The 26,074-nt window shown below is 39.8% G+C and overlaps 1 long non-coding RNA gene across 3 annotated transcripts; it reads left to right on the forward strand.

The window, feature by feature from the left end:
* The first annotated feature begins 5,242 nt into the window (after window positions 1–5,242).
* On the forward strand, window positions 5,243–25,616 carry LOC102025718. 3 transcript variants are annotated; one of them, XR_001234842.1, is made up of 5 exons: window positions 5,243–5,318; window positions 8,069–8,298; window positions 19,428–19,705; window positions 20,003–25,217; window positions 25,388–25,616. It is a non-coding gene; the product is annotated as an uncharacterized LOC102025718 (long non-coding RNA). The 3 variants fall into 3 exon arrangements; XR_001234843.1 differs by lacking the exon at window positions 19,428–19,705 and adding an exon at window positions 9,260–9,420 and having other exon boundaries at window positions 5,248–5,318; window positions 8,182–8,298; window positions 24,742–25,217; XR_261652.2 differs by having other exon boundaries at window positions 5,248–5,318; window positions 8,182–8,298.
* Window positions 25,617–26,074: the final 458 nt, after the last annotated feature.

The following is a 26,074-nucleotide window of genomic DNA, read 5'->3' on the forward strand; positions in this document are numbered from 1 at the left end:
AGTCCCTGGAGTGGGCCTCTCACGGCTGTGACAGATGTTTCACACTTTTGATTTGGTAGCAGAGGGCATTTTCCCATAGCAAATATCTCTGTTAATATAACTTACCGTTTGTTGTGGTTTGTGTCTAGATGTCCCCCCAAGCCTCTTGTTCTCAGGCACAGGGCTTCTGGAAGGTGGCTGAGTTACCCGGCACTGTAGCTCACTTGCAGGGAGGTGGCGTCTGGGCTGAGGAGATGGGTCGCCGTGGTGTGTGGTGTGCCCTGGGAGGGCATGGCTCCCTCTCTGGCTCATCCCTTTGTTCTCTGCCTCCTGCCTGCGTGGTAAGTGCTTGCTTCTGCTCAGGCCCTTCCTCCACTTGGTTTCTATGTTTAAACCTGCTGAACACGTCTGAGCTCTGATCCACAATGAACTGCTCCTCCTTTAAGTTGTGGTGTCAGGTATTTTGTCCCAGAGCTCAGGGAAGTGACTGAGACACCATTTAGGGGATCTTTCCATAGAGCTGTGGATTGGGTCCCAGGGTCTGACCATGGGAATCACACGCTCTTGCTTCCCCACAGAACTGAGTTGGGGTGTGGTCAGTTGGGGATGACTGCTAGTGCCTGATCTCAGCAGTGTAGTTGCTCTTTAATAGTATGTGTGGTGTAAATGGGTGAAAGAGCACAAGTGCTACGCACGATATGCCTCAACCTCAGAAGGCAGAATGCAGGTGATCTGAGCAAGAAATAAAGACTTAAAAGATTTTTGTAAAGAAATAAGCCTTAAAAAGATTTTTTTAAAAGTTAAAAACAAAGTCTGAGGACTAAATCTATGTTGCTGGCTCAGGCTTCGTTGACAACTAAAATTAGTTTTTTTCAATGAGAAAGTAGTTAAAGACTCAATTTTAGGTTATTAAAAATTGAACTATATATGAAGCTATTCACCTTAGAATCAAACTTTTTCCAAGGTCATCCAAACAAGTATCTGAATTGTCAAAGAAGTGCAATGATACAAGTTCTTGGAGATTGACATTTGGAAAACTGACCAATAAATAAAATGAGATTTCAGGAGTTTCAGTGATAATAAGGATATCAATATCTGTGAAAAATCTTGCCAGGATTTTTTTTTCATTGGGCAGAAGCCAAATCTAACAAAGAATTGTGCACCAGGCCGTGTAATGTTTCATAGAGAACTGACCCTGTTTTTAGGGCTCAAATGTCCTCTGAGAACTTCAATAATTCTAGTATAGGAATATATTCAGGTTTTAAAGCAAACATAATGGGGGGCTGGGGATTTAGCTCAGCGGCAAAGCACCTGCCTGGCAAGCGCAAGGTCGTGAGTTCAGTTCCCGGTACCGGAGAAAAACAAAAACAAACAAACAAAAAATAAATAAAGCAAACATAATGTCTGTAATAATTTCTTTGTGGTTTCTTATAGGATGTTGACTTCTGTGCCAATTTTTCATTTATTCATCCACTTATTTCTTCATTTAGTGAATATCAATCACGTTTTGGGACTGAGAATCGTTAGTGATATATACTGTGTATAATCAAAGGTTTCACTGTGTCTAGCAAAAGATATGAATTATATTTTTGTGGGTTTTTCCAGGTATAAATTACATATAATATTTTCAAAAACATAGTAGAGTAAGAGTCACAAGATCCTGGAATAATTCCTAATGTTCTGTAGGACAGTAGGGTAACTATGGTGGGAAAGAATTGATTGTTTCAAAATAGCTAGCAGAGAGGATTTTTAATATTTCCAACACAGGGAAATGATAAATGTCTCAGATGATTGATATGCTAATTATCCTGATCTAATTACTATACATTGTACACATGTATTAAAATGTCATGCTGTACCCCATATGTGCAATTACTGTATGTCAATTAAAAAATGAAAAACTTAAAAAGCACATAAAAATAAAATCTACTAACTGCACACACACGTACATACATTATAAATTCACAAGTGTGTACAGTTGTGTAAACGATCACTGTAGTCATGATGCAGTCACATTTCAGTGCCCCCTCAGCCTTCCCTGCTTGTCTTTTCAATCAGTTCTCTCCCATCCATCTTGTGCCATGACAATTACTATTTAATTTTGCGTTCCTTCTAGAAATCCTTATATATGGAACCAAAAGTAAATAATCTTTGTGTCTGGCTTTTTGTACTTAATGCTTTTGAAATTCATTCATGTTATTAAAAGTATCAGCTTTTTAAAGTTTTCTATTCATGAAAGAGTAGTGTAATTTAAGTGGATGTGTCCCAGTTCATTAATATATTCATCTGTTGATTTGACAATGGGGTCGCTTCCAGTTTTTTTGTTATTATGAATAAAGCTACTATGAATATTCACAAATGGATCTTTGTGTGAATATTTGTTTTCATGTATCTTGGGCATTGCATAAAAGTGATAATTTATGGGAATTAAGAAAAGTGTTTAATTGTATAAGAAAATGACAAACTGTTTTCTACAAAGGTAATATTATTTATACTCTGATTGGCAATATAGAAGAATTTCAGTTGGTCACGCTCTTGCCAACACTTGGTATTGTTACACTGAACAGATGTGTACTGGGGTATCATTGTTTTATTTTGTGTTTTCCTGCCAAATAATGACGTTAATCATTTTATATGCTCATTCACCATTATACATCATATTTGTTAAATATTCTTTAAAATCTTTTGAACATAGGTGCAAAAATTTTTCAGCAGAATACTACCAAGCTGAGTCCAATAGTGCATTACAAAGATTATTTGCTATGATCAAATAGGATTCATCTCATGCATACAAGTATGGTTCAACACACACATATCAATAAGTGTGATATATCATATCAACTGGACGAAAGCAGAAACCATATGATCATCTCAATAGTTGCAGAAAAGGGATTTGATAAAATTCAACATTACTTCATGATAAAAACTCTAAATAAATTATACATAAAAGGAAAGTACCTCAACATGGAAAAGGTTATCTGTAATGAGTCATCAGTAACCATACTGAACAAAAAAAAAGCTAAAAGCTTTTACCCTATGATCTAGAACGAGATAATAGTTTCATTTTCAACACTTTAATAATACTGAACATCCTAGAGCAGTCAGGCAAGAGAAAGAGATGAAAAACATCCAAAGTGGAAAATATGGGGGTCAGATTATTACTGTTTGTAGATGACGTGATCTGTTATGTAGAAAACTCCATAGACCCTACCAAAACCTTATTAGACCTAATAAGAAAATTCAGCAAAGCTGCAAATCAACATACAAAAATAAATAATATTTTTACACATGATAGCCATAACTGACACAGAAATCAATGAAATGATCTTATTTAAAATAGCTACAAAATAAATGCAATCTATAGGAATAAATTTAATTAAAGAGGTGAAAGATGTCTAAAGTGAAAACTATCAAATGTTGATGAAAAGCTTGAAGAGGACATACAGAAAGAGAGACATTCTGTGCTTGTGGATGGAAAGACTAATATTGTTAAAATGTTCATATCACTCAACGCAGTCTACAGAGTCAAGCGACTCTCTCTTGGAATACCAATGGCATGCTCATAGGACTATGAAAACATGATTTTATTTTACTTATTTATTTTTTTATTTTAAAGAGTACAAGAAGGACAACATAGCAATAGGGGGATTCACTGAATTACAGACAAAGTAGTAGGACATTATCAATGGCTGTTATTTTACCTATGGGTATCTTCAAGATAGTTTCTCAGGAAAACAAATAGACAAATAATAGTGAGTTAGAGACAAAAGTGGCAGGAAATTATCAATGGTGTTGTATTATACCTTGGTTTCTCCAAAGTGGTCTCTAGGGAAAACAAATAGAGTTATACATGAGTGATCAATCAAATGAAAAAGTGATTTTAAAATTTGTATTGACCCACAAAAAACAAACAAACAAGCCAAACAAAACTCTCATAGCCAAAGAAATTTTCAGCAAAAGGAACAAAGCACGAGTTATTACACTAACTTTAAAGTGTATTACAAAGCTGTAGTAATTAAAACAGCATCATCTTGGCATAAAAACAGACACATAGATGAATAAAACAGAACCGAAAGCCTGGAATTAAAACTACACCTGTACTGCTGACTTACGCAAAGGTGCTACAAACTCTTTAGAGAAAGAACAGTCTTTTCAATAATTGGTGGTGAGAAAATTGTATATCCACACCAGAAGAATGAATCTAGCCCCTTTCACTAGTTATGACTGTGAACTCAAAATGGGTTAAAGACTTAAATATAAGACTTGAAACTACATGTAAGACTAGAATGTAAGAAAAATAAGATTAGAAGAAAATAAGGAAAGTGCTCTCTGACATTGGAATAGGTACAGAAAGGTATTTGGAGAAGACTGTGAAAGTATAGGAAGCAAAGGTGAGAACAGACAAGGCGACTCTGTCAAACTAAAAGGGTTCTATAGAGTGAAGGACATAATCACCTGCCAAAAAAGGTAACCAGAAAAAGGGAACAATATTTGCAAAATACACATCGGCAAAGGGGTTCATATTCAAAATATTTAAGAACGAAAAGAACACAACAGCAAAAAGCCAAAACACCCAATAAAAATAAAATCCGTCTCTGCAGACATTTCCGGAAGCAGGCATGTGAATAGCCATCGAGTGTGTGAAGAGTGCTCAACGTGGTAATCATCACGGGAGCGCAAATGAGAATCACAAGCGATCGCCTCGTTGAAGTAACAATGAGTATTATCAAAGAAGCAAAAATTAACGAGGGCTGGCAAGGTTTTGGAGAAAAGGGAACCCTTGCACACTGTTGATGAGGATGTAGATTAGTGCAGGCATCGTGGAAATCAGCATGGAATTTCCTCAAAAAATTAAACTATCATACATTACATCAATGTAATGTACAATCAAACTAGAGTGTCATACATCACAGCAATCCCATTACTGGTCACACACCCAAACAGTGTGGTCAGAGAAGAGACATCTCCACCCCTACATTTATTATAGCACCATTCACAAAAGCTAAGAAACAGAAATACCTAAGTACACATCAATTGATAAATAAATAAAGATGATGCACATATAAACAATGTAATGCTAGTCAGGGATAAAAAGAAAATAAAATCTTGTCACTTGGGATGATGTAGAAGTCCCAGTAGAAAGTGAAATATGACAGGCTCAGAGAGGCAAATGTTTCCCCTTACTTGTGGAATGCAGTAAGACTGACCTCACAGAAGTGGAGAGTGCAGCGGGGGTTCCAAGAGCCGGGGAGAACAGTGGGAGGAGGAGGGGGAAGGCTGACTGAGTGGTGCTAATTTAGATAGGAGTACACGGCTCTGGGGGGCTGTGGCACAGAAGGGTGAGTTACACAATCATTACCTTCTGTGTGCTTCCAAAAGCTAGAGGAGAGGAAGTTGCTTTCATTATAAAGAAATAATAGGGCTAGGTCGGTGGTAAAGCATTTAGCTAGCATCCACGACGTCCTCAGTTAGATTCCCAACACTACAAAAAAAAATCTGAGGAGATAGGTATGCTTACGATGATTTAAACATTTCACAGTATATGTGCATATTAAAACATCTATCAGATGGCATCCCATGAATATGTACAAATTTGTACTTTTATCAGCTAAAATTATTTTTATTATTGAGTTATAACAGCTCTTTATAGATTGTGGATAAAAGTCTTTATCAGATATGTACTTTGCGAATATTTTCTCCTAATACATGTCTTGACATCTCATTTTAAAATGATGTCTTCTAAAGAGCAAATTATTTCATTTTGATAGAGTTCAATTTGTCAATTTTTAAACTGCTTTTTCTGTCATCCGTAATAATTATTTTCTAACTCATAAAAAAGATTTTCTCTGAAGCTCTCTTCTACAAATTTTAGTTTTAGCAGTTAGATTTAGCTCCATGTTCCATTTGTAGCTAATCTTTCTTTTATTTAGTGTCACGATTGATTTTTTCTTGCATATGAATATTCTATTTTAATATTTTCATAGTTTGTCTTGTTTTAAGGATTATCTTAGATCTTCAGGACAATATAAATAAACTATACTGACATGAGTATAAGGCCTGGGAATGGTATACTTCTCTTGTTCCTGATTTTAGAGAGAAAAACTCTACTCTTGCTATTGAGAACAGGAATGCCCCTTGCTCAGCTGACAGAAGGGTCTTTCTATTTTTAGGATGTGGAAGATTTCTATCATAAATGGGTATAGAATCTGTCAAATGCTTTTCTGGCACCCACTGAAATGATTATGTTATTTTCCATTTTCTGTTGGTTAATATGGTGAAATTTAAAAATTAGGTAGGCAGCCTTTTTCTTTCTCTTTTTACTCATCTAAAATATGTGTCAATCATCTTTTAACTCGCTCACAAAATTTCTGATGAGCAGTGAACTACATCATTCTTGTTCCAGTCCATATATACAATGAATGTTTTTTTCCCTTCTTATATTAAATTTTTTCTTTAATCACTAGCTTCCAATAATGTGACACATCCTGCTGTGATGTTCATATTTCTTCTGCATTTTGCTGAACTTCTTAGATTTGTGAGCTTATAATTTTTGGCAAATTTTGAAAAATTTTCAGCATTTTTTCCCCATGTGGGCTGGAATTGATTATACTGTCTCCTGAGTTTTATTTAACGTCCAGTATTTGTCTGTGTCTCACACTTGACCTTTCTTGCACCTGTCGTGTCTGTGTGCTGGGATTCTCTAGACCTCTGCAGGGCAATCGGATCACTCCTTCCTGTATTCTCTCTGTGATGTGGCTTCTGTAGTCCTTCCTTGCCAGTAGTTCTGTATCTACACCCTTTCCATGGGTATATCTACGTATTCACTGAAATATTTTACACAATAATGGCCCCACCCCTATGCTCATAAAAGACTCAACTCAAATATCGCCATCTCAGAAATCTCTCTGACTACACTATACAATACAAGCTTTCCCAGGCAGATGTCCCCTAAAAGCTGATAGCTCTACACATGGTTTTGTGTGTGTGTTCTTTTCTTTTCTATTTCTCCTGCTACAGTGTAACCTCTTCGCAGACAGGGACCTTTGATGATTTATAATCCTTAATACCTAGCATAATCCCTAGTACATAGTAAACTTACATAAATATTTTCTAATGAATCAACAAATGATGACTTGTGAACCTAACAATCAGAATGTGTTATAACTTGGTTTCCCTTAATTTTTCTAGTGTGTATGCCTGGGTTTCTTTGGAGCTTATCTATTTGTTGTATTTTACCATTTTATCATGATTTTTAAATCTTGTATTTATTCTGCTTTTCTTTCTCCACACTGAAATTATTCAGGTGCTTTAAGGCCTAATTCAATTTTCATCTTTTCCAAGACATTCTTTTATGAGGGGCACATTATTTTTCTTTCTATGAATTTCAACTGTATGGGTGGTCTAAGTAGCAGATTTATGGTTCATTTCATATTTTCACAGCCTTTAAGTATTTTGTTTATAATTCCTTAATAGAATTTTAAACTCTTGAAAGCCAGGGTCCCTCTTTATATCCACCAAGAGGTGTTGATCTACATCAGACTCTCAAGACAAATTATATGATGCTCAGACTATATGTACATACACAAAGATTATGGGTTAGCTTTTCTTATATATTTATTCCCTTAGGAAGCTACTTTAATAGTACTCATTCATTCATTTATTCCATAAATATTTATGATCTTCCCTTTATGTGTTGAGCACTTCTTTAGGTGTTGAGGATTCATAAGTAAATAACACAACTTTAACAATAAAAATCCCTGACCTTTTGAAGCCTACATGTTTTGAGTGTTGAGGAAAAAAAAAAAACAATTCATAAACAAAATACATAATGTGTCAGGGAGTCATGGGTAAAGTGAGCCCTTCAAATTTGAAAGACAAAAGGAACCCACAAGTTTAGTTAAATTTTATATATCAGGTGCACATAATTTATGAGACATCTGCTTTAGCTTTTGTTTAGATGTAGATTCTGTGGTCCACCTTCAAACAAGGAAGCATAATTATGTGGGGTTGAAGGGAAAGAATATTACTGTATTTGTTTCAGTGTGGCAGAGTAATTAGCAAGCAATAAATGTGGTTTTCATCTAACCAGGTAAGAATCATCTGTACTTTCTTGTGGGCCAGAGATTGGTTTCCTGCAACTCTGAAAACTACTAAAGAAGATCTTGCTCTTCCAAACTGTTGCTGTTGTTTGTTTCAATCTAGAAACACCTCCTGAGTACTGGAGTAAATTTTAAAAAATGAATCCACCCTTGGTTACACAGTGATATGTTTATAGAGGATGAAGGGTTTTTCCCTCACATCATCCAAACATTTTCTTAGGTAAGTTGTGAGCCATATTGTTTTTGAAAAATATTCTATGTTTTTATTAGTGCATATTAATTATTTAGAATAGTGAATTTTATGTTGACATTTTGATGTATGCATACAACATGCTTTGCACTTCACCTACTCCAACTCTCCCTTGATCCCTTTCCCCTTAACAGTCTCCTGTATACTTCATGTCATCTCAAGAAATTTCATCCTGGACTCTAAATCTGCATCCCATCAGGAGACAATGTTTGTACTTTGAATTAATTGGGATACATCTGGTTTGATTACTGCTTCCTTGTGTCCCTTTCCCCATTCACCTGTAAATCTTCTACATCCTTGAGCTATACCCTTTCCTTAGAATCCATTCCACATGGAGCATATGCCTGAATTTTCTTGTGGCAATATTTTCTCAACCTATTTTTGGGATCAGCCCATAAAGATCTACTAACAGGCATGCAGGTAAAAGTTTGGTCTAGCATCTATGTTTATTGGAGTTGCATGTTTTTGATCATTTGTGTTGCTTAAATGTATTTCAGCTTTAATCCTGCTTGTCCTCTCATTTTCTGGTCTAACTTCAGAAAGCTCCTGGAAGTAGGTCAAACCTTGAGTTTTAACAATATTTTTTAAAAGTATAGGAAAAGAATAAAACAGTATTATTTGATTAGAATGTATTGGTTGCAGAAATATTAATGATTATAAAAACAAATACCCATTAATTAAAAAATTCTAAATAGTGAAGTACTAGTAGATTTTAAAGCTAAATATTATACATATTTAAAAGTATGTGGTGTAGAAATAGTCCAGTAACATTTATAAGATTCATATTTTAAAGATGAGATTAATTTCTATTTGTTTTTCATTTTTATAAATGTCAAAGTATAATGTATTATGAAGAATGCAGGGAATAGAATTTTTGAAATTTCCTAGGCACTCATAATTTATCAGAGCTGCCTACCTTTCCCCAAAACAGCTTGGTATAAAGTATACCAAAAAAAGTATATTCAAGATCTAGGTAAAATGTTGCCCAGGCTCATGAAGAGAGATCTGACACAGCTCTCCAACATTTTCTCATCTCACGTTTTTGGACCTGATTACATATCTGCTTATTGTAGCTGTGCTCAAAGTTAAAAGGTGAGTAACTCAATTATAGCATCCTACCTCTGAAAATCAGTTTCCTAGTATCATTTATATCACCAAGTGCTCCATCAAGCAAGGTCCAATGACAAACCATGATAGCTATTTTAAAGGAGGACATTAGTAAAATAAATTGGTTACTTTGGGTATTATTATCTCTTATGATATATCCCAATTACCTCAGAGTGCAATGTCCTGAACAGCAGAGGTGCGTCATCTCCTAGTTCCTGAGCTTTAGGAGCCCAGGAGGACCTTCAACTCACATCAGGACACAGTCAAGATTTTGCGCATGTTTGGGATTTCTGGAGGTTTTGCTGGAGATGGAGGATCTGCTTCCTAGGTGACCCACACATGTGCCTGTTGGTAGGAGCTAACAGTTTGCAAATGGCCTCAGCTCCTCACTGCACAGGCCTCTCCATAGAGTTTTTGGAGTGTCTTCATGACATAACAGTTAGCTTCCCCTAAAGACTGATCCGGGAGAGATTGGGCTGGAGAAGTTGTGATATCTTTCATGAACTAGCAATATATCATCATTTCCATATATTCTATGCATCAGAAACAGTTCCCTAAATCCAGCTCACACTCAGAGATGAATTAGAGTCCACCTTTCTGAGGGAAGTCTACTGAAGTATTTGTGATGTATCTTAAAATCATAACACTGTAGTATTGGAAGGCTGAAAGAGCAAAAAAAAAGATGTCAAAGTACCACGGCTTAGATGTAGAACATCCCCCAAAGACGTCGTTCGGAGGTGGGGCTTTTAGAAGGTAGGTGGACTGTGGGGCGCTGTGGACTAATCCACTAAACTTGCTGGTAGGAGGTCTCCTCCAGCTGAAGGAGGTGCGTCCCTGGGACACGACCTGTGCGGGAGCACCTCCGTCCCTGACTATTCCCCTGCGTGCGTCCTGGCGGCCATGACATGCACAGGTTTCCTGTGTCCAGGCTCTTCCGCAGGTCTTTTCCACCTCGGATCCAGCCAACCACGGACCGAAAATATGAGCCCAAACAAACCGCTCTTTTAAATTGTGGGTGTCGGGTCTCAGCAGTGAGACAGTGACTAAGACAGAACAAATGCACTCTCAGCCCCTGTAGAAAGCTGTGACAAGTGGAGCTGAAGGAACAGACTGTGGTGTTTTATACTGAGGCGCTCAGAGGGCTGTGGTCTGTTTCGGCTTTTTGAGGGGTGCATGGCACGTACCTGTCGTGTGGACCTCTCAGCAGGCTGCCACTTGGCTGTCGTGTTCTGGCCCCTCAGAGAGACATGGGGCAGGCTGGCAGGAGGCTCTATGCAAACGCACGGGGTTGCTCAGACTCTGACACAGGGAACACGGGCAGCGGGTGGTTGCGCCTCGAGAGGCATAGCGTCTTCGGTACTGCAATTGTTTTCTGCTGCCAGCAGGAAATATACAGGAACTGTAAATAGAAAAAGAGTCCATTCCTCCCTCTCTTGCCTTCCAATTTCACACCAGTCCTCCTCTGTTAGGCAGAAACTAACGGGAGTCCATCTGGCAGGGAATATTGGAAATAGAGTGCAAAGGAGCAGAGTAAGTGTGGGTTGGCTCGGTCGGAGAGACAACCGGCAATTAACTGGGATGATTAGGTTTACGTTTTTCTTGCAGACATCTCAAGTCACTCTTCCTACTTCTTCACATTGGCTGACAAAGAACATTATACCTGGTCTACTTCCCCCATAGGTCGCTGATGCCTGGTATAGATTTGATACTCTAGTATTTCTAAATGCAGATTTAGAATGGATAGATTTTAATGGGATGAAAAGTTAACTGGTTGAATCAACTAGGGATCATCATCTATTTCTCACCCTCAGTAGTTAATTTGCTATGTGGGAAAAGAGAATGTGCAAAAGTTGGGTGCCTAGAAATCTCCATCAGGTCATTGGTAATGGTTCCTCCTGCTTTTTCCCCTCTTCCTTATTTTCTTGGCAAATGTGGTAAATATGCTCCAGTTTATATAGCTGTCCTATAAGGTTTGCTCCAGGGCAAAACTGGACCAAGAACTTCCTGAAGGATTGTGGCTTGGGATAAGGCTGTGAATTGGGCACTCTTAGATTAATGTAAAAAAAAAAAATTATCATTACTTGAGTATTTCAGCACCTCATCCTTCTCCATGTATTTTATGAGCAAAGAACTCCAAATGGCAAATTATTCGCACCACCTCCAATGACCACCCTTCTGATCCCAGCTTCCCAGCTGCTTTGGAGATCTCAGACAGATTTTCTCCCAGTGTCTCTGTCTGTCTGTCTCTGTCTATCTCTCTCTCTCTGTCTCTCTCTTTCTCTCCAGCACTGGGGATTGCAAACAGGGCCTTTGCATTGTGCTTCTTCCCCAGTCCTTTTTATGTTTTGAAATTTTGAGGTAGGATCTCACAGATTCAATAAGTTGCTTGGGCTTGAATTAGTGACCTCCTGCACTCCCCCTCTCGGAGTGCTGGGACTGTGGTTGATGCCACTACACCTGGCTTCCTTTACTCTCTTCACATTCTCACCAGACACCTTTTTGGTAATGCGTAATGCTGAAATAATTTAGTAGGCACAATCAAGAATTTAATGGAGAAATGAACCTTAGCATCTAGGAATTGGCTAACATTTTTTGATTTCTCTTCTGCCTTATGAGCTTACATCAGTTCTATCCTCCCATTTCCTGGTCAAATTATGAGGAAGATGGGACTTGTCTTTGCTTTTGATTTGCTGTTAAACCCACTTTCTCTCCTCTCAGGTGTTATTTTGTATCTCTGAGGGTGCCTTTGTTATTCAATAACTTGATATAATATGCAACTTCTTTGAGCTTTTTTTCCTGATCTGCTAATCTTTCCTGCCATTAAGCCCTCCTTCTGGAGAAGTACATCATATTTAAAGTTCCAGGCCTGCTCTTTCTTCAGTCTCCCCATTTCATTTTATGGAAACACTGTCCTTCTGGTTTCTCGGGCCAAAAAACTTCAGAGTTATTCTTCTCTTTTGAAAATTTCTTATTTTTCATAATTAACCTGTCAGCAAATGCTTAAATATATCCATTTAAATATATCCCGAATCTGGCCATGGGTCACCTACCTTCACTATGACCACTGATGTCCGTATCACTGTCATCTCTTATCTTGATTAATACAATAAGCTTTTGCCTGCCTTTTTTTTCTTTAAAGGTAGGCTTTCACTATGTAGCCCAGGCTGGCCTTAAACTCCTGATCCCTTTGTCTAAAACTTCTGAGTCCCTAGATTGTAGGCATAAACCTGCAGGTCTCGCTTTCCTTCTGCTTGTGTTATCTCCTCCTAACTGTCCCTTACTTCATTCTATTCTCGAAATAGCAGCAGGAGAATCCTCTATGCAGGTAGCAGTGCACGTCTTCTGATGAAAACCTTCCATTGCTTCCCGTCTCACCCATAGTAAAATCCTGTCTTCACAGATTCCACAAGGCCTGTGTGGTATTCACCTCTCACTCGTTCTCTGACCTTTATCTCCCACTCTTCTTCCTTTTTCTCTCTCTCTAAGGATGTTCTCATTGTTCTTTATCCTTTTAAAAGAAATCAGACAAATGTTTAATCTCTGTTCTTGCTGTTTTTCTCTACTTAGGATATTCCTCTTGCTATTTGTGGATTGTTTCTTTGTTTCCTTTAAATCTTCTCAAGTGTCACCTCCTCAGTGAGCACCACCCTGATCACTGATGTTAAAACTGCCACTTCAGCTTCTTCCCTGCCGTGTTTTATTGATGTTTGACACTGTTTCTATTCAAATCACTACTCGTCATTTAACACACCCAAGCAGCCAAGAAAAAATACATTTTTCTTATGTGTTGTTGATTGTGTTTCCCTCTTCAATACCATGTGAGCCATATGAGGACTTGGGTTTTCATCTGTTTAGTTCATTCCTTTGTCTCAAGTTCCAAGAGGGATGTTTTATACACAGAAGTACTTTGTAGATATTTGTTGAATGAATGACATGTATATATGTGCACAAAATGAATCAAATGTAATGTAGTGGTTGGACTGGATGCTTGCTATATAAATCCCTTTCAGTTCTAGATCTGTGAAGGTAAGTCTTAAAGTGAGGCTACTTTTGAACTACACTCATAGATTATATATGCAACAACACTTGGTAATAAACTATCATTGAATAATCAAAACTAATGCCAGCCATAAATAGCTATCTTGGCCTTATTGATCATGTATTGAGGCCAAATAGCAACCCTGCTTCTATCCAGGAGTATTTGCATTCTAAAAGGATTCTTCTGAAGATTGAGAAGGCAAAGGTTATCATTTTCTAATAGAAATATCAGTATTCAAGTGTGCCAGTAGTAGGAAATATTTGATGAATCATTTTGCCTCTAGAAAGTATGTCTACTCTGTACTTCGATAAATTTAACTCTGAATTTTATGCAAATGTTAGAGATCTAAACATACTGGGAATAGATCTTATATGATATTTTCTCCCTGGGTTAGTGGAATTTTTTTCTTGCTTTAGTTTATGTGCTGCTCACCAATTGAATGGAAAACTAAAACAGTTTTTCATTTGGAGCCCTTAGGAGTGCATTTTAGAATGTTGACACTGAGAAAGAAGCCCCCAAAGAGCTTTCAGTAGCTAAACAATTAACCAGCAAGGCTGTCTTGTGTCTGTGCTAGCATTTGATAGTAGTACAATACATACCGCTTTACCCTGCTGTGGCCATTGTTATATTAGAGAAAAAAATACATGGAGAGGGAGACCACAAAAGATAGTGACCAGATATTCAGTTCTTTGCAAAGAATAGGCAGAGTCATTTATTCAGTAAACATCTATTGAATACTTACCATATGCTAGATACTATAATAAGCATTTGTGATAACATGAACCTCTTTTCCTGGAGTGGGTTATATAATTCATCAATTCAACACTAAATATGTAGACTGCTAGGTATGTGCCAGATTTCATGTTAGTTTCTATGTACACACAATAAACTGTTTTGGTCCTTGTGATTGGGAACTGTTTCTTCCTAAGAAGAGGGGAAGCATGTTTTAAGTATTTGTGTGAAGTTCAGAGGGAAGATACAAAGGAATCATGGCTGGTCTCCTTTTAGGAGTCTGGTATGATAGAGTCCCCAGAAAACGGGGTGTCTGGAATGAGTCCTAGCAAATGAACAGGTATTTGTTAGGGTGGGAGGTTGGGGACAGGAGACAAAGGAATCCAGTAAAAGCAAAGGAAGGGAGTTATGAAACCACAAGGAAGAGTCAGAGATTTGTAAGAATTTTAAGGTCAGGACAACTGCTAGGCTAGATAATTTAGAGTCTTCTAGGTGACTTTAAGAAATTTGCTCTTTTTTCCCAATAAACTGTAGAAAGTCTTTGAAGGATTTTAAGAAGGAGAGTTACATGATCTCACTTAGCTGTTAAAGATCACTGTCACTTTGGTGGCACTTGGAGAATGAATTAGAGGAAGTGAGATTAGAGTGCAAGAGACAGTTAAGTGGCTACTTCCAAGTTTAGATGAAAGGTGATGCAGGCTGAACTCCGGCAATCAACGGGGACAGAGCGAGGAGAGTAAGTGAGGAAGCAGCAAGAGTTGGCGACGTTTAGTCATGGTTCTCGGGGGTAGAGGGAGGTAAGATGAAGGGAGGAGGAGAGAAGGAAGGCCTTTTTGCTTCTGGCTTGAGTAATGGGGCAGGTGGTGACGTCTTCTTCAGAGAGAAGGAAACAGAGGAGAGCAGAAATGCAGACTCGGTAGTGGGTTTGGTTTGAGGATTCACTATGACATGGTCTAGCTCTGTGGATCTGCATGAAGCATTTACCAGAGTGAGGGGTGGGTCATTAACCTCACAGCAGTGGTAAGCTCATTTACAAGGTGTTTGCAGGTGAAGAAAAGTGTGGGGATCACTAGGGGAGCTTAGGAAGAATGTGTTCATGTACCTTCCATAACCTCTAAGCCAGAAACTGGTTTGTCGTCTGAAATAGAGATTTATTTTTTCTTTTTCAGTTAATATGTTTGAATCAAGATAAAAACAGAAAGAGGAATGATGTAAAATTACTTAAGATGCTTCTCACCAGACAATTTCGTAGTTAAAGAAGGAAGGGCTTGCCTTAGCTGAGATACTGTCTCTGTGTAATCTGAAATTTCTGGGCAGGAGCTGGTCAGGTCCTGATTGTCCTTGTCCTCTCCCCCATCCACTGTTAAGCTTTAAAACTGAAGCATTAGGACTTCATTCTTTGAGCTTCAGGCTTTGACTGCAAGTGAGACATGTTATGTACACATAACACTTCCCACAGGAATGTAAGCATTATATACTGCAAACATGTACTAATAAAAAATTAATTAAAATTTAGAAAATCTATATCCCACTACTAAATGGTATGGCTTAGTATTTTACCATTATATATATTTTAATAATAACATAACTTCCATGCCATGCCTCCAAAAGAATCAGTTCCTCCCATATCAGTGGCTCAATAACACTTGATTAATGTCTCCATTATGGTTCTAATCTAAGGCTATGGATAATATTCTGTCCATGTTATTCTCTTGTCAGGCTGTGTCTGAAGACAGAGACCTTGTGTTATTCACCACTGAAACCAGCACCAAACATAGTCCATGTTGGCTAATTTTTAAGTAAGTGAATGATCACTGAAAAGATAGCATCTGATTGGCCCTTTCAGTTGCAAAGCATTTTGTTTGTAACTCTGACATGTGTACTACCCTTGGGAACTATTACAGTTTATATCTAGGCATCCCCCCAGAACTTCACGCATTCATAGGTGAGGCTTTGGAAGGTGATTGGACCACAGGGGCATGATTAGTGCACTGACTAGATTATAGCTAAACGTGATGCTGGCGGAGAAGCCTGGCTGTCTTACTTTTCTCTCATTGCTGAGACAAAATACCTGAATCCCAAAATTGAGGGAGGAAAGGTTTATTTAGCTCACAGTTTGTGGAGGTTTCAGTCCATACTTGGATGGCTCCAAGGCAGAGTGGCACATGGCAGAGGGCAAGAGTTCATGGTGGTGGAACACCGCAAAAGCAACAAGAGCTAAAGGGAGGAATGGAGGCAATCAGCGTCTTTCTCTCCCTTACATATGCAAAACTATCTGCCCCAAGGTGGGTGTAGCTCTCACACCCATAATCAATCAAACTCTGAAAGCCCGCCCCATGACCACCCCATGAGCCCATGAGGCTTTGGGGGGACACCCAGAGCATAACACTGGTCTGAGGTGGGTCGTGGCCTGGAAGGGTCCATCTCCTTCTTTCCTCCCTTGACTTTTCCCTCTTTCTCCTTCCCACTACCATTCATGAGTGGTTTCTCCACTGTCATTAACTTCTGACATGCTGCTCTGCCTTGGAGCCAGCTGAACTTGGACTGAAACCTGCACAGTCTGTGAGCCAAAATAAATATTTTTTCCATACAGTTGAGGGTGTTGTTGAGTTTTGTGCCTCATGGACAAGAAAGTAACTAAGACAGGAAGTAACTCCTTTTATTATCCCTGTTTATCCCAGGAGGAATGTGAGCCGAAGAGGTTAAGTGGCTCAGGCCAGGTTACCCAGTCTATAAGACGTGGGACTAGAACTTGAGTCTTTTTGGACAATGCTTCTCTTTTCTCTGTGCATTGTGGAGCCTCCCCAGACAGGCATCTCAAAGGGGAGAAGATTGAAAGCACCAACTCCTTCTGAGAGGTGTGGAGTAAATGAGATTTTGTCCCTGAACATGGAAGCTGGGAATAGAGGTGAAAAACTACATCCACTGCCAATTTTGTCTAGAGTAGCCTTGAAAGCTAACATTTTATAAAGACACCGCTGAGCTCAGATTTCCACAGAGGGCAGGTCAGCAGTAATCCTGGCATTATGTGCTCTCAGGCCTGTGACCACAACATAAATGCCAGTGAAAGAAATCTTACAGTCTGCTTGCGCACTCCCTTTGAAAATGCAGGTATGGTTTTAGAGCTAGGGATACAAGGAGTCTGAGTTACACGGGCAGATGTTAAATATTCATCTTGAGAAAGGATCATTGGGGTTTATAATAGTATTGACTGCACTCCCATTTTGTTTCCTTGCTTTACAAATAAGCTTCAGTGGCTGTAAACTACTCCAAGTTTTGAAATTCCATGTTAAAGGGAAATAAATGTTATCTATAGTGGCAGAATTCAGGAAGCTTTGCATCATGAGCCAGTAAAGGGAGTTCTTAGAAAAGTACGAGCTTGTCTGCTACCACGTTGGGGACCTTATCTCCTTGCCTTAGGCTCTGAGGGGTGGAGCATAAAGGTGGGATTTAAGGAAAGTAAGAGAAAAGAATGTTGTGGGATAAGATTTTTGCTATCTATTAAGTAGACAACATTGGGGGCTGGAGGTTTAGCTCAGTGGCACAGCACCTGCCTGACAAGCGCAAGGTTGTGAGTTCGATTCCGGGTATTGGGGGAAAAAAGTACATAACATTAACTCCTAGTTCCCACCCCCAGGTAATGCCCACTCCCTTGGTTGAGTGCTGATTGGATTACCCCTCCTGGCTCTTGGATATGCTGGTGTACGCTGTGTCCTACAGTGAGGAATTAAGTGGCAGGGAGTAAATGCTGATGCCTTCTTCTCTTACTGCATCCAAGAACTGGCATGGTGCTTGCGGGCGTTTGCACATACATGGCAGTCTCTGGGGGGACTCTATGACTTCTCTATGGGTGTGCACTACTGTTATAAAATCCTTTCATTCAGTTGTTTGTAAACTCCATCTCCCAGAGCAGACCTTTCTGTCAAAGGGCTCTGGGAGAGGAATGCCTGTGTGTGCAGTCTTCACCTTATTAGACAAGGACCCAGTGGTGTCACCTCACTGCTTATTCCCACCACCCTGGCATGACCTTCCTGATGACTGTTTCCAAGAATGCACTTCTGCTCTGTCCTTTCTTCCATGGATTCCCTTTTATCACCGATCATGAAGAAATAGCCAAGAAACCCGGGCACTGGGCCAAATGACCTCTGCACTTCTCCTCTTGTCTGGCTCCATCTATGATGACAGAATGGAAAATCCTTGAAGGCAGGGGCTGTACTTATCTACAGTTTATATTAGAAATTAGTCATCTTTTGGAGGTTTATTACATCGTATGCAAAGCACTACAAAACTTTGATGGGATGACTTCCGAAATACTTTATTCTCTCTTTCTGTTTTGTTATTACTTTTCTTTTTTTAGTGACTGGTGAAAATAGGAAAAGGGAGGGTAGTCATTTAGATGGGGGAAGGCATTTCTCTAAATGTCAATACTTATGAAACGCCATTTCAAACCTTTATAAATGATTATCTTCCTAGTACTGATGAGGCAGTTTCACATTGCTGCTCAATTTATTTACTCAGGAGACCAATTTATTTCACTACCTCTGTACTAACTGTTTGCATTGACATCTAGGTCTGCTTTGAGCAAGCAACTGTGACAAGTTGTTTATTGAACTGTAAACAGGTATTGTCTGAATCTAAACAGTGGCTTTATCTAATTAGGAGACCCTGGGCATCATCTTAGCCCCATGTGGCTCTTCTGACCCAGTGTAGCATCTCCTGCGGATTTCCCATGCCTTTTAAAATCTTTGCACACAGTAAAAAGTGGCACAAAGTGAAGAATGATCCTTATATCGTCCTGTAACTGTACGTATTAGCGTTTTCTGCAAAAAAAGGGGCGACTGCAATAAACTGAGCAAGGGTGGCCCAATTTAGAATGGTTGCGCAAGAAAGGGAAAGCACGAACGAGATATAAAGAGAGGAGGAGGATGAATAAAGGGGAACTCAGTCTGTTGCCTGGGCTGCAAATACTCGTCCTATACATTAGAAAACCTTTTCCCACTCAAAGGGAACTCAGCACAACGATGGCAGTACGAGTCTTCAGAGGAAAGCGCAGGTATGGTTACAGAAAGTAAGACCGAGGAGCGGAGGGGGAAAGAGTCCATCTTTTGAACTCTGGTCGAAACGGAGCCAGTGCGAATGCGTTTGGGAGCCCTCCTTCCAGCCAGCGCTCTGCGTCTGAAGATGCTAATTGAGCGCAGCAATCAATTTCTTTTGTTTTCAGCTGCCAGCACTTTGCTGAACGGCTCTTCCCAGCCCTGCAAGGAGGAACTCTGTGAAGCTTCGCTTCTCAGGAGCTATGATTATTACATGTTCCTCTTGGAAGGAAAGAATTAATTGCAATTTTGAAGACGTAAATGTCGCCACAGTGAAGTTTTCCAACATGAGGCCAAACGTAGATCTCTTTAAAAAAAGAACAAAGAAAACAACAACAAGAAGGGCCCAGGGATGATCCACTCACTGGCGTACACTGAGAGAAGAAAACTGCAGGAAGTGAGCAGGGTGCTGTATTATTTTTTCAGCCTTCTATAAACACTGTTTATTTTCACATTCTTTTTGTCTCTCCTCAGGCGTTACGAGTTGCTTCCTTAGTCGCTTCCTTAATGATTTGTGTAATTGGTTTCGCTCACGGAGGCCCAATTGGTGGGTTCATCAGGAGTGCCTCATGAAATATGAATCTATTTAAAAATTAATAGTAAATCAATATTAATTCAATAAAATATTTTAATCTGAGGTATGAATATTTTATACCTTCACACAGACGTGCAGATTTCAAAAGGGTTTTCATGTTTCTGACAGGCTGTCCAGTTTTGCCACGACGACGCAGAAATTATTCCTCCGCGCGCCACGCAGGCGCTAGGCTCTCTCAGCTAGAGCTGCCAGGTCAACGGTCATGTTTATTCAGACTGCTGAAGGAATGCAAATGAGATGCATGCTGCAGAGGAACACGGGGAAGTTTACCTAGTTTAATCGAGTTTATAGTTTCTCCTGTCTCCGCTTGGAATACACTTAAAGGGAGTCTCACGCAATCTTATGGGTTAATCCCTGTTCACACCGGGCTTGACTCATATCAGACCTGGCGTACTGAGGCACCCGAGGCTCCCCTGACAAGGGGCTCTAAAGAGATGGACTGCCACCGATCTCCTCGAAATGAGCCAGTTGCACTTGGCCGATAAAACCAGAGATTTACTGGAGCAGACAGGCCTCAGTTTAAACAGGCTTGTCTCTCTATTGAAACCCCTTCTGTCACTTGAATCCGTCATCTCCCTGTCAGGCATCATCAGCTAAAACAATGGAGTGGCGTCTGAGTTTAGCTGAAAGGGGCCTCATGTCAGATAATGGGTAGGAATGTGTTATCCTGATCAGCAGTGCTGGGTCCACCTGTGCGGTTCTCTACCTGTTCTGATGGGGGTGGTGCTAGCTCAGGTGCAGCGTAAAGGTGTAAAAACTTTACAGCCAAGGTAATGATAATGAGTTAGAAAGGAAAAGATGATTTCGGTGCTGATTCAATAGGAGAAGTGCTAGGTAATAGTTAAAACAGTAATTTTCTTTTTCTGGGATTTCCACGTTCATTTTTCTTTAATATATCTGTCTTACCCAATGCCTAAGCTCCACTGGTAGACAGAAATATCCTCCCAAGGAAGAAAATGTAAGCTGGATGCATTAAAGTTTATTGGTTATAGTTTCTTCTTAAGGGAGCAGTGGTAAATGAGGCGACTGAATTACAGAGTGTTTTTGTGCATGGCCCGACCCCTGGAGAAAAAGTCTGTATAGGTTGGAGCAGCCCCAAACTAGGAAGCAGATATTCTGAATACAGTAGGGGATTCAAATAAGATACCTAACAGATAAGAACCAAGTTCTTCACATCTCTAGCATCCCTGGAGCCCTGCAGTCAGCCTTGTATGTAGTAGGCCCTCAGTATATATTTTGCTGAAGGAATAAATATATATACATTCCTTTTTGACATTAATTTAATTTGCCTTGGTGGTGTTCTCTGGACACAAAGTAGGTGTATTTCAAACCTGCCTTAGAATGATATATACTTAACTTTTCAGTAATTTATTATTGTATTTTCCTGTTAGAGAAGAAGGTTGCAGCTTTGTAAAAATGGAGTGCATTCATATTGAAGCTAAGGGAATGTCACGGCATCAATCAATTCCTGCAGTAAGGGCCTCTCCTGCATGTGTGGGAGTTGCTCTGGCAGTAAATGTTCCTTCTGAGGTGTCCCCTGGCACCTGCATTACTCTCTCTTCCATTTCCCCGTATTTGATAAGTTGGTTTATTTCTGAGTGTATCTGAGTGGGTTCCCTGGTTCTCTCACATACACTGTTGAGTGGGAGGTGTGGATCAGTATACAGAAGGGGCTCCAAACTGCTGCAAAGTCAAGAGGTATTCTTGATAAGCTGGCCAACTGTCCTGTTTTGCCCAGTTTGTCCTGCTTTTAGCACCGAGAAACGTCTTGTTCTGAGGCAAATAGAGACAGCTGATTGATCATCTTAATCTTGAAACTTGAGAGGTCAGGTTTTTGACCCTTATGTTGTGGGTTTCAGGTAGATACTGAATTTCTAAAAGTTATATGAGTTTGAAGATTCAGGAAAATTCAAGGCTTTTATAAGTTTGTGAAAAATGTTTAAAACAATATTCGTATAGTTTAAAAGTCACTCATCTGATGCACTCTCTCTCTCTAGGTGTGTGTATATTTATTACACATTTTTGGTACATAAATTAATGGGACTCGGTGTGATATTTCCATACATATATACAGCATGCATTGATCATATCCAGCCACCCATCTCCCATCTTCCCCTGACCTCCAGCTCAGCACTCTTCCCAGTTCCTAGTGATCACTATTCTACCAGCAGTTTGACTTTTTTGGTTAAGTGTCTGCATAGGGTACATATCTTTCTGTATCTGGTTTATTTTACTTAACATGATGTCCTCCAGTCCTATCCATTTTGGTGCAAGGGATGGTCTTTAGTTTTCTTTTATGTCTAAATCATGCATCACTGCACACCTGTTAATGGATACCCAGACGATTCTGTATCTTAGCTTTTACAGTACCACAACAAGCATGGGCTCTAGATATATAACCAGGAGTGGGGTATCGAGTCACATTTTCCATCCCATTCTCCACAGTGGCTGCTAAGATTCACAGCCCACATCTATAGTCAGCTTGCAAGTGTATCCCCTCTTTAGGAGCTATAGCTTGATTAGCAGAATGTGGATGGTAGTTCTCTTTTGTGAGAGGATGGGGCAGTTCTGTGGTGGAGCCAGGCTTTGACCCAGAAATCTTTGCTTCTGACCACTCAGCTAAGGGCCACTGTGTGGTAACAGTGATGAAAGTGACCAGTGGTGGTATGTTCAGTGTTAGTGGAATTCTTTATTGTTATTTTCTTACAAGATCAAGACTCTTGTAAGGGCCAGAATCTGGCCTTGTTTAGCCTTAAGTTCTCCTTCACATCTTGTGGCTTTCATGAACCAAGGCAATCTTTTGACTTTTGAAGGGACTCCCCAGCCCAATGGCAGCGATGTTGACACAGAAGAGCCTCACAGTCGCAGTGCTTTCCTTTTTACCTTTCCTTTCCCTCATCTTCTACTTACGATCGCCTTGGGCTTTTTTTTCTGGCTACCTCTCATGGAAAGTGGTGGTGAAAACCTCAGTCATTTACATGGATGTGGAAGAATCAAGCCTTGCTAATTCTTCTGTGTAGATGTTTAGCTGTGTATGTATGTTTGCATGTAGATGAGAAGAAGGCACATGTGGCCCTACTAACGTTCATATGTTGCATTGGTCAGCATATCCTTTGCCTGGACAGAATACTTTACATGCACACCTTGAAGGAGGAAAGCTTTATTTTGGCTCACAGTTTTAGAGGTTTCAGCGATGGGTGACTGGCTCCAAGGCAGAAACAGCAGGACAGAAGGGTGTGGTAGAAGAAGGCTGCTCAGTTCACAGCAGCCAGGAAGTAGAGAGCAGGAAGACAGGAAGGCAAGGGCCGGGGTCAGCTATAATCCCAAGGTCACACCACCGTGACCCACCCAGAGAGAATCAAATCTATCTCCTAGGTGTTTCTCAAGCCACTTAAGTCGGCAATCAAGATTTACTATCACATATATTTTTCATACGGATTTTAATATCCAAACACTTAAAAATTTCTTCTAAACCACCCCAATTTACTTGCAGAAAAAGAAAATTAATTGTTCTATTGCTTATAAGCAGATATTTGAAGAGAGGGCCTGTGAAAATATCCCAAAGTTATGATACCTTAAAGGATAACACTTTATTTAATAGTAAATAGATTGCCAAGAATATAATTTCTTTGGAAGTTGAAAGCAAATTCAGTTCAATCTACAAAAGTTCTTTCAAATATGAGCACTGCCTAGCAATAAAATGTGGTGCCTTGGGAGCAGATGGGCCCCACATCATTAGAGGCATTCAGAACAAGGCTCATATCTCTGTGATGCAATCGAGGAAATTTCTGTATATCATAGAAACTCCCATTATTTAATAGCTGATACTAACGGTTAGGAAATTCTTACCTAAGCTTATTTTAATAGAAGTACTGGAATTAAAAGAAATATTTTCCAATAGTTTTCATGGAAGACATATGGCATTGGTGGACTCAGTAGATAAGCACAGAGAAAACTCTAGATCCCAGAGTGCAGAGAAACCAGCTTAGTGGTGCTTCTTTTCAAATGATACCATCCCACTTGCCTAGGTTACATTAGAAGGTCTCAGTGTCTTCCTTGTTCTTTGCCTTCATGTCTTCTTAGGTCCAGCCCTAGGGTTCCTGTCGTCTTCAGAGGGGTGGGGAAGGGATTTTAGAGCATGGGATTGTTTCGCTAACACTCCAGGCAGGACCTTGTGAAAAGAGTGGTAATTCTGGAAAAGATAAGGAAGAAAAACCTTAAGAATGGGCAAGAAATAGCCCTTAAGGCTTCTGCATATTGTGGATTTTTTTTTCTTTTTTGCCTTTGCTGTAGTATGAGAGTATTTTAAGGATTTCTATTAATCTCACCTTTATTTGGGAAATTATCAGAATCCAGAAGTGTTGCTTCATAGGAGATGGGCCCAGAACAGGGAGGGACTATCTAGTAGGACCCAGCTTCTCCAGACCTACAGAGAAAACAGCTTCTGAGACAGACTGTGTACGAAGGAGTCTAGGAAATGTGTTTCACTGTGATCTCAGGAAGACGAGGAGCAATGAATGAGTGTATCTAAAATATACAGGCAAATGACTAGGACAAAGCGAATCAGCATAGACATTTGGTGCAGAGATATATGACCTTTTAGATACCAGAGATGAGACAGCTGGCCTGTTGTCAATGTGCACCTTGCAGAGCACCTCCAGAATGGTGCCTGATTGCACTGATTGCTCCTTTCCCCCTGTTTTTCAAAGGTGCCACGTAACCCATTCACGACGGATATGTAGTCACTAAGTAGTTTAAGCCCAGGTGCCTGTAGCTATGACATGATGTTTGAAAGACTGGGATGCCAACTGATGTGCTCAAGCTGAGTAATGTTTTCTTCACCTCAGTGATACAGGACCTGAAGACCCCACCAACTGGCAGGCATATTCCTTCCTGAAAGGCATAGCCGCATAAATTCACCAGGCAGGGATGACTCGATGAAAACGAGCAAGCTCCGTGTGTAAGGAAGAAAGGAACAGGCGTCCTGAAGAGAGACAGAAGGAGACGGAGTCTCACATTCCAGCCCGTGTGTGGATACGACCAGTAACTTTTAGGAAGAGGATGAGTCAGAGCTTGAGATACAGTCTTTGAAGTCTTGAAACTTCAAGTGCCAACTTTGAGCCATTGCTGACAGAAGGCCTGAGAGGTCTCTATAATCAGAATAAAAACTCATGAAAGAAAACATCTCTTTCAATTTTTGATAGTTTACAATGCAGAGGATAATCTGTGAATGATTTAGAAAATAATGGGAGAGAAAGAGGATCAGCGTCCAGATTCAGAACACTGACATTTTCCTGAGTCACTGGCTGCCTGGCGGAAAGAGGTAAGAAGGCAGTGCCAAAACAATGCTGCCCATTCCATTGTTTAGGTTTTTAAAGATAATCAACCAATTTAATTAATTCATATTCAACAAATAAATATTAAAATTTTACTCTGTGTTAGGATAAAATGCTAATCTGAATAGACATAGTTTATGGGATGCTTATTATCTAGAGGGAGATACTACATATTGACCAGAACTCCAGAAATATAAACAAGACACTGCCACAGAGGATGTGGAAGGGCCTGGGGGAGTACATCGAAGGAGCCCCTAACACAGGCTGGGTAAGTATGAGCGGAGGGAAGAACGAAAAACAAAGACAAGAACAAAAACAACCACCGTGGGCCGGAAGAGATGAGCTGATGTTTTCAGGGGAAGTGTAATTAGAGGGAATATCCCAGGCAGGAAAGTAGCAAATTACTTATGCCATTCAGACTTAACTCACTCATTCATTCATCACTCATCATTCATTCTTCATTCAGTCATCTGTCTGTTCAACAGTGAGCCTTTAGGTGCTTTTACACGACCTAATGCTAGGAGGTTGATGTAAAGTGTTGAATGGGATAGACAGAACTTCCCCTGTGGAACCCTCTGATTTATCCAGGGAGATGATGAAAAAAGCAATTTCAGTAAAGCATGCAAAGTTCTGCAATGGGGTAGCCATGTTAACAAGTAGTTGCTAGGCAAATGTGCGGCAATGGCCCTCAGCCCAGAGCTGTCCCAGGGATGATGTGGGGGACCAGGGGTAGCAAGCTGCACAGTCCAGCAGGAATGACATTAGCCTGAGACCGAAGGAATAATCCAGCATCAGGGAGAGAAGATGGAAGCAGCAGTGACTCAGGGTGAGGGTTAGAACATTC

This window comes from Chinchilla lanigera, unplaced genomic scaffold (genome assembly GCF_000276665.1).
Source record: "Chinchilla lanigera isolate Chin_1 unplaced genomic scaffold, ChiLan1.0 scaffold00034, whole genome shotgun sequence".
NCBI lineage: Eukaryota > Metazoa > Chordata > Mammalia > Rodentia > Chinchillidae > Chinchilla > Chinchilla lanigera.